The sequence below is a fragment of the Hipposideros armiger genome, unplaced genomic scaffold (assembly GCF_001890085.2).
Source record: "Hipposideros armiger isolate ML-2016 unplaced genomic scaffold, ASM189008v1 scaffold_332, whole genome shotgun sequence".
NCBI lineage: Eukaryota > Metazoa > Chordata > Mammalia > Chiroptera > Hipposideridae > Hipposideros > Hipposideros armiger.
In genome coordinates, this window is record NW_017731682.1 from 381,145 (window position 1) to 395,859 (window position 14,715).

General features: G+C 49.0%; 1 protein-coding gene across 6 annotated transcripts in view; it reads left to right on the forward strand.

Annotated features, from left to right (window-relative positions):
- Positions 1-14,715, forward strand: part of TSPAN9 (tetraspanin 9) — a 209,972-nt gene that overhangs the window by 23,529 nt on the left and 171,728 nt on the right. For 2 of the 6 annotated variants that reach the window (XM_019660984.1, XM_019660980.1), the window contains exon 3: positions 8,238-8,346. The exons of 3 other annotated variants lie outside the window; for them this stretch is intronic. The gene's annotated coding sequence lies outside the window, so the exon portion shown is untranslated. The remainder of the gene's footprint in view (positions 1-8,237; positions 8,347-14,715) is intronic. One more of the 6 variants, XM_019660981.1, reaches the window with a different exon arrangement.

A 14,715-nucleotide genomic window follows, 5' to 3' on the forward strand; every position in this document is an offset into this window, starting at 1 on the left:
GGATGGCGCCTTGTTCGGCAGCGTGGAAAAGGACCATGTTGGGAAGGAAAGGCTCCTTCTTGGTTGCTCAGATCACAGCAGGTTACCAGCCACAGAAGCCAAGCAAACAGACCCTGACTGTTTCTGTTTCAGAAACCTCACTGGCATTGCCGAAGCCACCACTGCGAAGTCCATCATCTTGGGACTGTGTGAATCCAATTAGACCTGAGCCTCCAGCTGCCTCCTTCCAGGGGTGGGGAGAGGAGGCGCTGAAGCGCAGGCTGTATCTAGAAAGCTGCCTCCATAAATCTGCGTTAGATTGGCGGAGGAGCCAGACTGTTATTCATCCTTGGCTGTTTCTTCTTACCTTGAGATCCAGCAAGTGAAAAATCTGCACGGAAACCTGAGGTCAGCCAGGCAGGACTGTGAAGGGTGGGAGGTGGCCTGGAGACCTGGATTGTAATCCCAGTGGTTTGGCCGATGGCCAGAGGTCTTCTAAGCTGAAAGCTCTGGCATTCACAGGTTGGGGAGGAGAGAAGGCCCCTGAGCAGAGAGCTTCCCTGCCCCAGCCCAGCCCACAGTCCCACGTACCCTTTACTCCAGGCCTCTTAAGTGCTTGTTGTTAGGTCTGGTTCCCCCTTTCTGTTTAGGGCACTGGCTTCATGGAGGCTTGTGCCCTGTGCCCTGTGGGGAAGCCAGATTTCTCCAGGGACCCTTAGGTCACATGCAGAGCCAGCCTTCTGCCTCTATGTCTTTATTCTTCATGCTCAGATTGGTTGCATTTTGTTTCGTATATCTGCTTGTTCTGGAAAAGATGATTAAAACCAACCCAAATACCTGGTAGTACCACGGTGCCATTTGGGCATGGGTTCATTTGTTCCTGACTTCAGTTTCACCTGTTGACTAGGATTCTCATCTGCAGTCAGCAATTGGATGGATTGTGACGGGTCCCCAAGCCTTTGCATGTATTCCTGCTGCCTGGAACTTCAGGCTGTGTGTCCGTTACGTATCCTTGAGGATTCAGTCTAGATGTCACTTCCATCTGCTAAGCGTTCCTTGCTCCCCTTGCTGGGCTGTGTGCCTTCCTTATGTAATCCCATAGCATGTGTGCGGAGGCTGTGGAGACCAGTGAGACAGTCTATCCTAGAGTCTCGGGAGGGGGGGTGAAGGGCGGGTAGAGAGTGAGCAACCCAGCGTTGACACAGTGCGGTAAAGGGGTAAAGGCCCCAGAGCTGGTACATTGTACCACACAGGAGGCCTTGAAACGAAAACGTATCCATTCTTTACTCACACTGTAAGATTCTAGGGTAGGAATCTTTTTGTGCAAAGCATTGCTTCATTGTCTTTTAAATTCCAGAGTTACCTAGGGAAGTCTAATGCCATTTTGATTTTAATCCTTTGTCGGTAACATGGTTTTTCTCCCTGGAGTCTCTGGTGTCCTATGTAAAAGTCCCCTCTCTGTCTAGTGTTCTGAAATCTCACAAACGACCTTCCTCAGTGTGGATGCACTTTCATCTGACGCGCTCTGGAACCTTTCAGTCTGGAAACACACATTGTTTAGTTCTGGAAAGTTTTCTTGAATTACTTCATCGATATTTTGCTACTGCCATTTTCTGTCTCCTTTCCTCTGCAATGCCTAGAATTTGAATATGCAATCTCCTGGATTGGTCCTATAATTTTATTACCTTTTCTCCCCTATGCCTCTCCCCCCCCTTTCGGGGCGATTTCTTCAGCTTTTTTTTTTTTTTCTTAAAGATTTTTATTGGGGAATTGGGGGATGGGAACAGCGCTGGGGAATTGGGGGAAGGGGAACAGACAAGTTGCTATCTTTTGTTCTTCATTCTAGTTGTGGAGGATGTTGCTTCACTGGCCCAAGTTGGCACCATCATTGGGCTCTTCCCGGGGAGGCAGATCAGTCGCCGGCTTCTGGACGGCCGCTCACTGCGGCTGCTGGCCACTCACTCTGGCTGCCGGCTACACACGGTAGCCCATGGCAACCCACTGCAGCAGGGGCTGCAGCCTAGCATCGGGGGGCGACTCACGGCAGCCCAGCTCCAGGTTGAGCTGTTGTTCAGCATCTGAGCTGTAGAGGGCAGTGTCACTGGCCCTCATATGTGGGATCCGAACCGGGGCCCTCTGGCGTCCCAAGCCAGCTCTTAACCATCGCGCCACTCGGCCGGCCCTTCAGCTTTATCTTTTAGCCTTCTGTTGAGGTTTTCATTTTAGTTAACATATTTTCAATTTCTAAGAGTTCTTAGGTTTTCTAAAAATACACTTTTTAAAAATAGCATCCTGTTTTGATTTCATGGATGCATTATCACCTGTTATTTCTCTGAGGCTATTTGTGATAGCTTTATTTTTGGGAGGAAAGATTGTTCCTCATCATTTCCTATAGTGTGTGTGTGTGTGTGTGTGTGTGTGTGTGTGTGCTGATCCTTTTCCTCTGTCTTTCCTCTGACAGACTTTCACCAGAAGTCTAGTGGTCCTTGGTGATCTGCTTGTATTTGCACAGGGTATTAAGCTGTGTGTTTGTGTGTGTGTGCATGTGTGTGTGTGTGTGTGTGTGTGCACTTGTGTGTGTATATGTGTGTGTGTGTGTGTGTGTGTATGTATGTGCAGTGCTGTGGACTCTGTGCCTCACATAGGGTGAGCTGGGTGGCCTGTTTTATTCAGGAACCTAGTAAGTTGGTATCTTAGGTGTTTTCTCTTGAGAGGCTAAGATTCCCTAGGGAAGAATCTTGTAATCTATTTGGACCCATCTCAGGCTCACCCTCGTGCCCAGGAACCTGATGGGGAAAGGGCAGGGGTCTGGGCCTCCTGTACCTCAACTTCACCTCTGTTTTCAGCGTGGCACCCTTCATTTCCCTGGGCTCAGGTCCCTTAGCCTAGAGGCCCCGTGCTGTACCCTCTCCAAAGCACACACCCCTGGGGACAGTCACCTGCCTGATGGAGAGGGGGTACTCTTTCTAAAGCTAACTTTCATCGGGCCCCCTGGCAACCCCTCCTGCTGCTGTCATCTCTGAGTCCCCTGGGGGGCCTGGGATACGAATGCTGCCTTAGGTTCCTGTGTCAATTAACACTTGTCCTTCTGCCCTCCAGTCTCTAAAATTCTGTTCTCTTCTCCCTTTCCGCTCTCTTTGAAATTGTGGGTTTATGCTCTAAAAGTCTTCCTTGTGTTGTTGAGGTGTGGGGGCGGCAGAGGTGAATGTGTGTGCTCCCCCCGAGAGCTTTGGCCAGCCGTAGTTGTTATTTAGTTACCCCCATTGTTGTTAACAGATTCTTCAGCCTTTGAGGGAAAGGCATGAAGAGTCATTTTATTTCGGTGCAGAATCCCAGTAACTAGAGCTGTGCAAGTCACACGCCAGGTCCTCGTAATCGCTAGCAGAATTAATGAATGAACAAATGAACTGCAAACAGACTTGGAAACAAAAATGGCAACAGAAGATCACCCAGGTTCCAACTCTGTGCTGATATGCAAACCGCGGAGTGTGACTCTGACCCTGTTAAGTATAAAATTGTTGAACATAGCTTGTGGCTATTGGTGGGGACACTTCACTTTTTCCTCATTTGGCTTATTTTCTCTGGCTGTAGTGAGTATGTGATACTTCTGTGATTTTTGAAGAGGAGTTAAGTAAACATGAATGAGAACGCATGGAAGCGTCAGCGTGGGCACAGCCCGCTGCCCTAACAGCCTCTCACAGGTCCCTCTTGCCGCTTACTTGCTCTGCAGCACAAGTGGTTGGACAGGATGCATCTAAGGTTTCGTCCGAGTGCCACTCCTGTGATTGCACTATTGTCCTCTCTTGTTTGTATCACCATGGTGTAAGTCTTTGGTGGAAAAGAACTGCCCCACCTCCTATTTTTTTTTTTTTTGACCTAGAATGACTTTTGTGCACTCTGAGTCCCTTCAGTCCTGGGGTGCTGAGTGAACCACTGTTGCTCCCTGTGCACACCCCACCTGCTCCAGGGCCTGCCAGCCTCCCGCCTCCAGCCTGCTTTGGCATTTTCGGTGTGCAGGTGGGCAGAGAGGAAGGAGCCCCATGATGCTAGTTCGAATTTTAATTCTGCTGCTTACACTGTGTGACCTTGGACAGCTTACCTAGTCTCTCTGAGCTTCAGTTTCCTCATCTATCCAGAGGGAATTTGTAATAACAGCTATCTGATGGGGTTTATATGAAAATTAAATGAGATAGATATGTGTTTAAAACTCCCCCTTTAACGCATGGCACAACATAGAGCCATAGCACAAGATGATGGTAATGATAATAAACATTTATGTATCTTACCTTATTTATCCATGAAGAAGATACTTCTATTATTTTTATTTTACAAATGAGACTTAGCCATAAAGAAATAACTTGCCCAAGGTTGTAAATCAAGGAATGTAGGATTTAAATTTTATTTAAGTGTTTTGTGTTTGCATTTATTCCACCAGTATTTATTTGACAGCTGACTCCATGTCAGGTCTTGGTGCTGGGAATACAGCAGTGAAGAAGACAAAGTTCTTGCCCTCACAAGGCTTATATTCTAGTGTAAGAGCTGGTCAATGAACAAGCTAGTACATGTATAACAGGTGGGGTTAAGTGTGATGGAGAAAACTAAGCAAGGTCAGGGCCCTGGAGGTGCCCGGGGAGGGGACGAAGGGAGAGGGGTGGGGCAGAGGGTAGGAGGGGAGAGGGCAACTGGGTTATTTTGTGGGGGATGGGTAGGGAAATCAGTTATAGTCCATAGCGACCTCAAGGATGCGAGGGGGCAGTCCCCTGGGAGACCTGGGGAAGTCCATTCCAGGTCCTGGGAACAGGGATTGCCATTCTCTTTGAGTAGCAGAGCTGAGGACTTGGGCTTGTTTCCGCGACTGCCCGTTTCCCCTTTGAAGTCAGAGACTGTGGCTTCTTATTTCGTGTCCTGTAGGATGTTGGGTAAGGCGATGGGCACTTCGTTAGGTGATCAAGACACATTTTTTGGTTGATGAACTCTCCCACCCCTGTCATCTGGCAGAGGGTTTGTACACCGTCATGCTGTCAGGTGGCCCTCAGCCCCTTCCCACAGGCTCCAGTGATTGGGCCTGGGGCTGTGAGGCCAGGGGCCGGCAGGGGAGCACAGACAGGGGAGCCCGGCTGCCTGTGGGCCTGCCCCTCCACTCTGCACTGCAGCCTTCGTTCTTCCTTCTTCACCAAGCCCCGCCCCCCGCCCCGCCCCTTTGTAAATGTGTCTCCTTCCTGCTCTTCAGATCTCAGAGTCAAGTCCGTCTGCCAGAAAGCCTTCCCTGAGCCCTGGCCCAGGTCAGTGCCTTGTTCTGTGCTCTCACAGGCTGTAGGTTCTTTCTTTCATGGCGCTTCTCTTCATTGATGATTGTATCTTACCTGTGTAGTCCTCAGACCCTGACTGTCTTCCTCACTGGGCCTTAAACGCCACAAGGAGCGCGGCCCTGACTGCCATCGCTCATCCATTTCCTTCCCCTGCATCCCTAGTATCCAGCACAGAGGTTGGCGTATTTTGCCTGGGGGTTGGATTTGGCCTGTGGCCTCTAGTTTATTGACCTCTGATGTTGTGCGTTCTAAGTCATGGCTTGTAGTAGGTTCTTGATAAATATTGGTTGAATTTGGTTGAATGAGTAGATGACATCTTGGGCAGAGGTAATGCTTTTGGGAGCCTTCCTTCCTTCACTTAATTTCATGATTTCTGTTCCTTGTCAGATTCTCTGCAATCTGTTTAAATTAAGGAAGATAGCCAGCTGGTTCTTTTTATAAACAGCTTTGTTGAGATATGGCTCATATAGCATAAAACTCACCCGTTTAAAGTGTACAAGTCAGTGGTGGCTAGCATGTTCTTAGTTTTGCGACCATCACCACTATCATTTTTAGAACTTTTCATCACCCCAAAAAGAAACCCCATAGCCATTAGCAGTTACTGTCATCATCTCAATTGCTCCCCCATCCTCAGCTTAGACAACTGTTAGTCTACTTTGTGTCTTTGTAGGTTTGCCTATTCTGGACATTTTATTTTATTTATTTTTTTTAAAGATTTTTATTGGGGAATTGAGGGATGGGAACAGCACTGGGGAATTGGGGGAGGGGAACAGACAAGTTGCTGACCTTTTGTTCTTCAGTCTAGTTGTGGAGGACATTGCTTCACTGGCCCAAGTTGGCACCATCATTGCGCTCTTCCCGGGCGAGGCAGATCAGTTGCCGGCTTCTGGATGGCCGCTCATGGCAGCTGCTGGCCTCTCACGCTGGCTGCTGGCTACACACGGTAGCCCATGGCAACCCACTGCAGCAGGGGCTGCAGCCTACGCCGTCGCCGGCGACTCACGGCAGCCCAGCTCCAGGTGGAGCTGTTGTTCAGCATCTTAGCTGTGGAGGGCAGTGTCACTGGCCCTCATATGTGGGATCCGAACCGGGGCCCTCTGGCGTTCCAAGCCAGCTCTTAACCAACGCGCCACTCGGCCAGCCCTAGACATTTTATATAAATAGAATCATACATTATGTGGTCTTTTGTGACTGGCTTCTTTCACTTAGCATATTTTCCAGGTTCATCCATGTTGTAGCCTGGTCAGGATTTCATTCCTTTTCAAGGCTGAGTAATATTCCATTGTATGGATATACCACATTTGTTTGTTCATTCATCAGCTGACAGATAATTGGGTTGTTCCCACCTTTTGACTGTTATGAATAATGCTGCTGTGAACATTCATGTACTATTTTTGATGTGAATGTGTTTTCATTTCTCTTGGACCAATACCTAGGAGTGGCATTGCTGGGACAGGTGGTAACTGTATATCGAACCTCTTAAGGAACTGCCAGACTGTTTTCCAAAGCGGTGGAACCATCTTATATTTCCACTGGTAGTGTATGAGGGCTTCAGTGTTCCCACATCCTTGTAGACAACTCTATTTTTTATTTTTTGAACAACTTTGTCTTTTTGATTGACCAGCTAGTTCTTAAATGGATACACCTTTGGTTGCGAGATGGTGGGCTGAGCTTGAACATCTAGATAAGTTTTGTTATTTTCTTATGTAAGAGCAATGCATACTTATTAGAGCATATTTAGAAAATAGACCCTGATACCTGTTAGTGATGTACTTGGTGCACTGGGTCCCAGCCAGCTACCTCTTTAACAGGTAGGTCTTAAAACCAAGACAGTCTCCACAGTGAGTGGTGCAGTGAGTCAGGGTGCAGGCCCTGGGGCACAGCCCCGCTTCACAGACCAGGTCTGGCTGCCCAGCTGCTTGGCCTTGCTAGGTGCTCATACCCTAAGCCTCAGTTTTCTCCTGGGTACAAGCCTGCTCCCCTGTCCATGAGACAACCCAGGAGTATTTGACAATAGCTACCCTCTGCCTGTCTCCACTTCCACCAGCTGTCTCTCAGATCACGCCTTGTTGTTACCTTCTGGTGCTCTCCAGCTCATTTTTTGTTTTCTGTACTCGCCTGAGCCCTCCCCGTTGGAGACATACACAGACGGAATGCCAGAATGAGTTGTAAGCCTTTGAAGGTGACAAATTTTCACCTTTACCAGCAGGATGGTTTTATGGAAGAAGGTGCTCAAGCAGGAAACATAACTTCATTCTAAAATATGGAAAAAATAAAATTCCAGTGAAAGCCTATCTAGTTCCCCATCTTGCTTTCTGAGCTCAGTCTGGGAAAGTGACACAGACTGCCTCCATCACTTGCACAGCAGGGACAACTCACCTTGCGAAAGGGTTTGCGATTGGAGAGTTTGAGATTCCCCCAACTGTCACCTCCTGTCCTGATGAGGCCAAGCTGTTGATACATTTCTTGGGCTCAGTTTTGTAAGCTGTGGGACAGAGATGGTGACAGCAGCCTATTGATAAAAGCACTTCAGCAAAAACAGAATACAAGGAAGACAGACCACTTGTCTGTCTGCTTTCTGTATCCTGAGGTCTCTCTTCTGTTGGTGGGAGAAATCCAGATGTGTTTAGCAATCCCTCTGTAGCCGCCCGCGGGGTAAAGCCTTGTAGTTTTGTAACGTGGAACAGTTAGACACCCACAACAGGTCCAGCTCTGCCCCGAGGGAGGAGCAGTGATGGAGCCCACATTGGGGCCTTTCCCATTTCCTTGGCCTGATCCTTTGAAAACCCATGCCTGATTTCTTCCTGTGTTCCAGGCCGATTTACATAACTGTCTTTTTCTGTGGTTAGTTACTCATTCAGAAATTCCCCTGTCCATTTGCTCTGGGGTTCTGAGTCAGTGGGAGCAGAATAGCACGGTAGAATTCTAACCCCCTGTATCTCATCCCAGCCTGGAGGAGGCAAGGGGCCAAGGACGGAACACTGGTGGAGCCCATCAGGCAGATGTGAGTCCTGCGCGCCTGCAATCGGGAGGGGCACTTTGGGAGGCAGTTTTACAGGTACTGGAACCTCAGGGCCTCAGAGGTGGCCTGCCAGGCTGTCACCTCATGGCTGGGAAGGGCCAGGGGTGGGCCTGGGGTGGAGGAGCTTGTGTGGTGAGAAGCAGCATAGGAAATGGCTAAGGCTGCATGTCCTGGTTCAGATCTCTGCCGTCACTCCGGGTCACGTGACCTTGGAGAAGTTCTTTAAGACCCTTTTCTCCGCTGTAAAATGGTGATCATAAAGCACCTATTTCACAAGGATATTATCAATATTAAGTGAGTTGACATATGTAAAGCATCTAGAGCCTGCCTGGCATATAGAAAGCACTATGTAGCTGTTGGTGGCGGTGACAAGGATGATGAGGATAGTTAACCTATCTCTCCTGTTGGATTTCCTGATCCCCATTTTTTTTTTTTTAAACGGAACAGGACATGTAGTTCCGTTAATTGACAAATATTTGAACCCTTTGGTTCTCCGGTCCACCTCACTGTGTTTGCCCTTAGACGCCTTAGCACTCCTCTCTGCCACTCCCGCCCAGCGTATCTTCACTCCCCCCACCACCAAGATGAAGACCAGCCGTGGGCTGACTGCCAGGTGCAGCAGACAGTCGAACTTCCTTGCCTCAGTTTCCTCATCTGTAACCCTCCCCTTTCTTCCTCCCAGTGCCCTCCAGGGATGCGAATAGTGTCAGGTGACATCTATCATGCATGGCAAGCTGGTTACAAAGGCAGAACTTTGGTGACTGGTATGGGAGAGTTGAGGGCACAGGGTCGAGGGCTCAGGGGACTGGCCGTCCTGGCCTCAGGACCCTCCGTGATTTGGGGGGGGGAGTGAAATGGAGCCGAGCACCCTCCTTGGGGTGCTGGGAGTAGTTCCATGGTGAACATATGCCCCTTGGGTTATACTGCCCACAGCGGGGACATGGGATGCGGTTTAGAAAGTCAGTCTCACGCCAGTGTCCTCCAGCCTCGTTCTTTCACCCCAGATGGACAAGTAGCTCTGCGTTTTGCCCTCAGGATGCTTATAAAGGGCAAAGGGGGGTTTACTAGCAGAAAGGAAGTCTCAGGGACGTGAATAATCAGTGCTCCTTGCTTCCCTTTGTGCATCAGGTACTGTGCTAGGCATCTGTTTTGTAAAATGAGGAAAACAAGGCCAGAGGGGCTCATTACTCACTCCCCCACCCCCACTCACCCAGTGGGATATGCCAGAGGAGGGATTTAAACTCAGATCTGGGGGTTCCAAAGTCTGTTTTTCCCAGGTGGGGAGCCTGGTTCTGAGCCTCCTGGGCCGCTTGGAGTTCCCAGTCTCCCTTCTGACCTCCTTGAGCATTGTTGTGAAAGCCTCCCCTCAGACACGTGATGTTTGTGTTCTTTTTGCTGCTGGAAGTCTCAGCCGTCCCTCCCTCCCCGCTTCACTCCTGCTGGCTTTGGCCCTGCAGGGCTGTGGGTTTAACCTGAGAACCTCCCCCAGGTGAACACACCCGCCCTGCCTCTCCGCGGGGGCTGCCGGGAATGCCATGCCTGCCTTCTCTCCCCGCTTTCAGTTTGCCTCCTGTGAGGTGGGGAGGAGAGCAAGTCATTAGCAAGTGAGAGAAACCTGTGCTAAAATGTGTGGCTGACCTTGGGCTTCTGTTAGAAGTGTGGATCTTCTAAGACCCCTTGGGGAGTGAGCTATTGTGACAGTGGCTCTGGTGGTGTGCCTGGGTGAAAAGATGCAAGGCTGTGACTGAGGCATTGTCCGGTCACTGAAAGGGCACAGGCCTGGCAGTGGGTGCCTCCGGCTTGTGTGAGTCTGCCTTGATAGGCTGTGTGACCTTGGGCACGGCACTCCCGGTTCTGGGCCTCTCTGCCTCACTGTAACACGAGGAGTTTGTACCAAATGGTTCCTCAGGTCCTTTCAGTCTACAGCTTAAGATGCTTCCATTAGGAAATACAGAGCCCGAGCTCCTTCTCTCTTCCTTTTCCCTGTTGCCTCTTTAAAGCTACAGTTTACTTTGCAGTTCGTGTTAATTGGAAAGCTTTAATGTATGTTGTGGAAGGACCCAGGAGAAGTTCCAGGGCCATATTCTCCGAGACATCCAGGCTGGAAAAAGTTTTCCAGTAAGGACAGGTTCTAACAGGATAACCCTGGGGCCTGGGGACAGGATACAACCTTGGCTGTTCAGTTGCCTCAGGGGACACAGTTCAGTGCTTTGGGACCTGGCCAGAAACCTGGCAGGACTTTCCCCATGCTGCCTGATTAGCACGCTGTGTGGCAGAAACTCAGCGGGCCAGCATGTCCGGAGCCCTCAGCCTGGGGACCCTTGTCCGGCCAGCGGCCGTGGCCCTTCCTTCCAGCCCACTCGTCACCCTCCCTCAGGCTGCTTGTCCCCTCTGCTCCGCTGGGCCAGCCCGCACGGGCCTCAAGCTCACGGCCTGGCTTCTGGCCTGCCTTCTTTTGCTCAGGCCTCCCCTGCTCCCTCCTCATCCTCTCGACCTGTTGATGTCCAGTCTTCCCTTACCACCCAGATGGGGCTGGGACAGGTAAAGGGACTGAGCTTGGCACAGGGCCCAGCCCATGGGACATGGAACGTACTCAGTATGAACGACTGCAGGGCGGTGGGGGGAGGAGGGGCATCGCCATGGACTAGTTGGTCAGTTCACATGGAGTGAGCCCGTCACCTGCCTGGTGTGAGGCTGAGTTCTGTGGGTGTAACAAAGGTGCACGTCACACTTTCCTTGGGGAGACCAGCGCCGGTGAGGGACAATTGCAGGGCAATCTGTGATACACCGAGTCCATAACTGGGAGAGGCCGCGGGGCTGTGGCCCCTGGTTCCAGCCTGACTCTTGCCGCTGCCTTCTTTGCAGATCGCGGGTCAGTCCCAGGACCCCTCCGAAGTTTCCTCTTTAGTAGAATGAGAAGGTTGTGTGGATCTTCCTCAAAGCCCTTTCAGCTCTGTCTAGTCCACAGTCACCCTTTGTTAAGTGCTTTCTAGTGTCAGGCAGTGGAAGTGCCTGCCAGGCCTTATCCTGGCCAATCCTTCCAATACCAGGACTCTTATTTGGCCTCATTTTATAATACATACGAGGAACCTAAGGGTGAGAGCTGAGGCTGCAGTCTGGTGGCCCTAGGTCAGATCCGGGCCACAGATGTATTTTGTTTGGGCCCAGTTGATGTTTTATTAGAGCCATCATTTAAACGCTGAAGAAATGCCACAAAAATAGACATTTCTGGCTGTTTACTGTTGAAAGATTTAGTTACATTGAGCTCACGCTGCCCAGTGGCACCTATTGGCTGGATCCGAGTCTCAGCCACCACCTTCAGATGGGGCCTGTGCATCCCTGACCTCTCTGTCTCGGCACAGTGTGGGCCGTGTCTGTAAACCCAGCTGGCTAGTTTCTACCTGCCTCCTGTAGGCGCTTGAATTTGCAAACTGTGATTTAAGGATGTGCTGTAACTTACACCACGTATGGGATTGCACTGCCACTTTGGTAGAGGCAGGAGTCAAACTGGGCTCTCTCTGACTTTCAACCGTGACCGCCCTGCTGCTTTTCTGAGTTATTTCCAAATCCCAGCAGGGATTCTTGGGCCCTGTGTTGGAGCACAGGAGACTCTCATCACGTTTCTAGATGAGGAAGTTGGCAGGAATCCCTGTTTCAGAGAGGTGTAAGCCTCCAGCTTGTCCAACCGCACTGTTGCAATGAGGTAGCTAGCATCTGCTTGCTCATGTTTTAGTCCAGGGAAAAGCCACCTTCTTGCCACAAGGCATGTCCTCTTCAAGCTCATTCAGTGTAATTATGTTTTGTCTACTGCCTGTTTTCTTACACCGTGGCTTCTATTTACTGGCAGGTTGAACCCAGGAGATCCCGCTTCTTTCGCCCCTAGGAGAGTTGCCAAAACGCCACACACAAAGAGCTTGTATTTTTCCCCAGGCAAGTGGAGGCAGCACATGAGGATGTCTGTTCAGACTGTGGATGCCTCAGGATTGCTCTGGGTCCCTGAGGGCCAGGCAGGCAGGATGCTGGGCCTCCCGAACAGGGCGGGGCCCCACGGGGAGACCTGATGGAGGCTGAGGTTTCCTGCATTTGGTGTTGGTCTCTCCAGCTGTTTCCTCCCGATAGAGCGGTTAGACAATGCCATGGTGACTCACCTCCCAGCATCGGGGATGAACAATAGCAGATTTGTCCAGGGTCAGCTTGGTAGCAGCGGCTGTACCAGTCACCTGCTTCCAGGCATTTTAGTTGGGAGGAGCCAGTGGCACCTTGAACCATTTCCCTGCCTGCTCTGTGCCCCAGAGTCTTGGCCTGGTCGGGTTGATTTCAAGCTGTTGCTTTTTGGTTTCCCTAAGCTTGTCCTAACTCCTCCTTTGTACACAGCTGATCCGTGGCTTCTGTGGCTCCATGCTGACCAGCTGCATGCCTGCCATCCAAGTCCAGCTTTGCCAGACCTCCCGTGCCCTTGGTTTGAGGTTCAGTGGGTTTGGCGCAGTGTCTGAAAGGTTCTGGGTCTCTTACCCAGGCATTCAGGACCTGGATGAGCTTCAGATGAGAAAGACAGCTGTGTGAGTCTTTAATCTCCTCCAGTGGGTAGAGGATTAAGCAATTTTTTGGTGGGATCGTTGCTATGTATTATGATTTTTTTCATGAGTTATCTAACTTAATCCTTCTAGTAACTCTCTCAGGGAGGTATCCTTACCCCCATTTTCCAGATGAGGGATCTGAGGCACCTCGGGTAAGGAGATTGCCCAAGATCTCAGATCTCTCACTTCAAAGTCTTATGACTTCCTAGGCAGGGACATGGGGCGTGTGAAAGTGTTGAAAAACAGTTTGAGAAACAATGATAGAAGATGGGAGGTTTGAAAGCAGCTACGCAGGAATGCGCAGGTGAGTGGGGCCGCGTTTCTGCACTCCTGGACTTTACAGCAGAAAGGGGGAAACTGGCATCTTATCAGCTAATTCTGATGCAAGACACACTGTGACTGGTGCTAACAGTGGGGCTGCCAGTGATTTGGAACCACATTTTCATCTGGTATATGAGCAGCTAGCTGAAGAGACACTTCAAAACACAAGTGGGAAATTCCTGGCCCATAGGTCTGATTCAGCCGTCAGCAGGATTGAAACTGGTCCTTGTGGAAAATACAGAGACAGAGTGCCATTTTTGTCTAGAGTTGCACAAATGCAACATTGCTTAGAATTAGAATTATTTTTAGTACAGTTATTGAGAAATTTATATCAAGAGCTTGAGAAATACTCATTTTTCTGACTTAGTAATTCTGTTCCTTGGAATTTATACTAAGGAAGGAACCATATATATGTATGTATGTATGTATGTATGCATGCATACATGTATATATGTATATCTTCATTATAGCATTATTTATAACAGTTAAAAATTGGAAACATAAACAATAGAATATTAGTTATGTAAATTTTGATGTATTCATCTGATGGCCTATTGCACAGCCTTTAAGAAATCATGTCTTCAAAAATTACATGTAATGGCTCAAGATAATGCTTATGAAAATTGTCAAGCAAAAATTGTAAGATATAAAATTGTATGTACTCTACATCCTAATTTTTAAAAATGTAAGTAAAAATGATTAGAGGGAATATACCCCAAATGCTAATGATAGTAGTGATTATTAATGATTTTTGTCTTTTTTTATGTCTGTAGTTTCTAAAATTCCTTTAGTGAACAATAACGACATCTTAGGCGTCTCCCAGGCCTGCGGGGTGTTTCTCGCATGGACACGATGCCACAGTGCCCTGTAAAATGCAGTCTGCAGCCCTTTCCGAGCATGGTGTTAACCATGGAGGTGCTTCCTCAGCCTCTGAGTTCCCGCTTCTTTTCCTTCTCAGTCACACCCTACCCCTTCTGGTTTTCTCCCTTAACTGGCCATAAATTTATAACTGAAGAATGAATTTTTAAAATGTGTGTATTTTTTTTTGGCTGTGTTTCCTGAGTACTGTGACAAGAGGGATGTTTTATATTTCTCATGATAAGAGAAAACCCTCATTTAAGTTGCTTTCCACTCATGCGATCCCAATGGATTTTTTCTCTTTGTAGTTCTGATGGTCTTTGTCAGACAGAATTTTCTGCTCCTGCCTTAAATGGCCTCTGAAAGCCCAATTTAAAATGATACCTCGTTGGCCTATTAGGAATACCAGTCCTGCCTGTTTTCTCCAGAGGAATGGTAGAGAGGGAAGCTTGCTTTTTAGCAAAGTTTTGTGGCTGATGATAAGTTTGAAACCGACCCCCAGGTGAGCCCAGAGAACACTTGTGATCCTAACTTAAGAACAGGATTTTTGAGGTGAACGGATTAAGAAGCACAAATTGGCAGTTACTAAGCAGTCATGGGGATGTAAAGCTTTGGGAATATAGCCAATAATATGGTAACAACTATATAT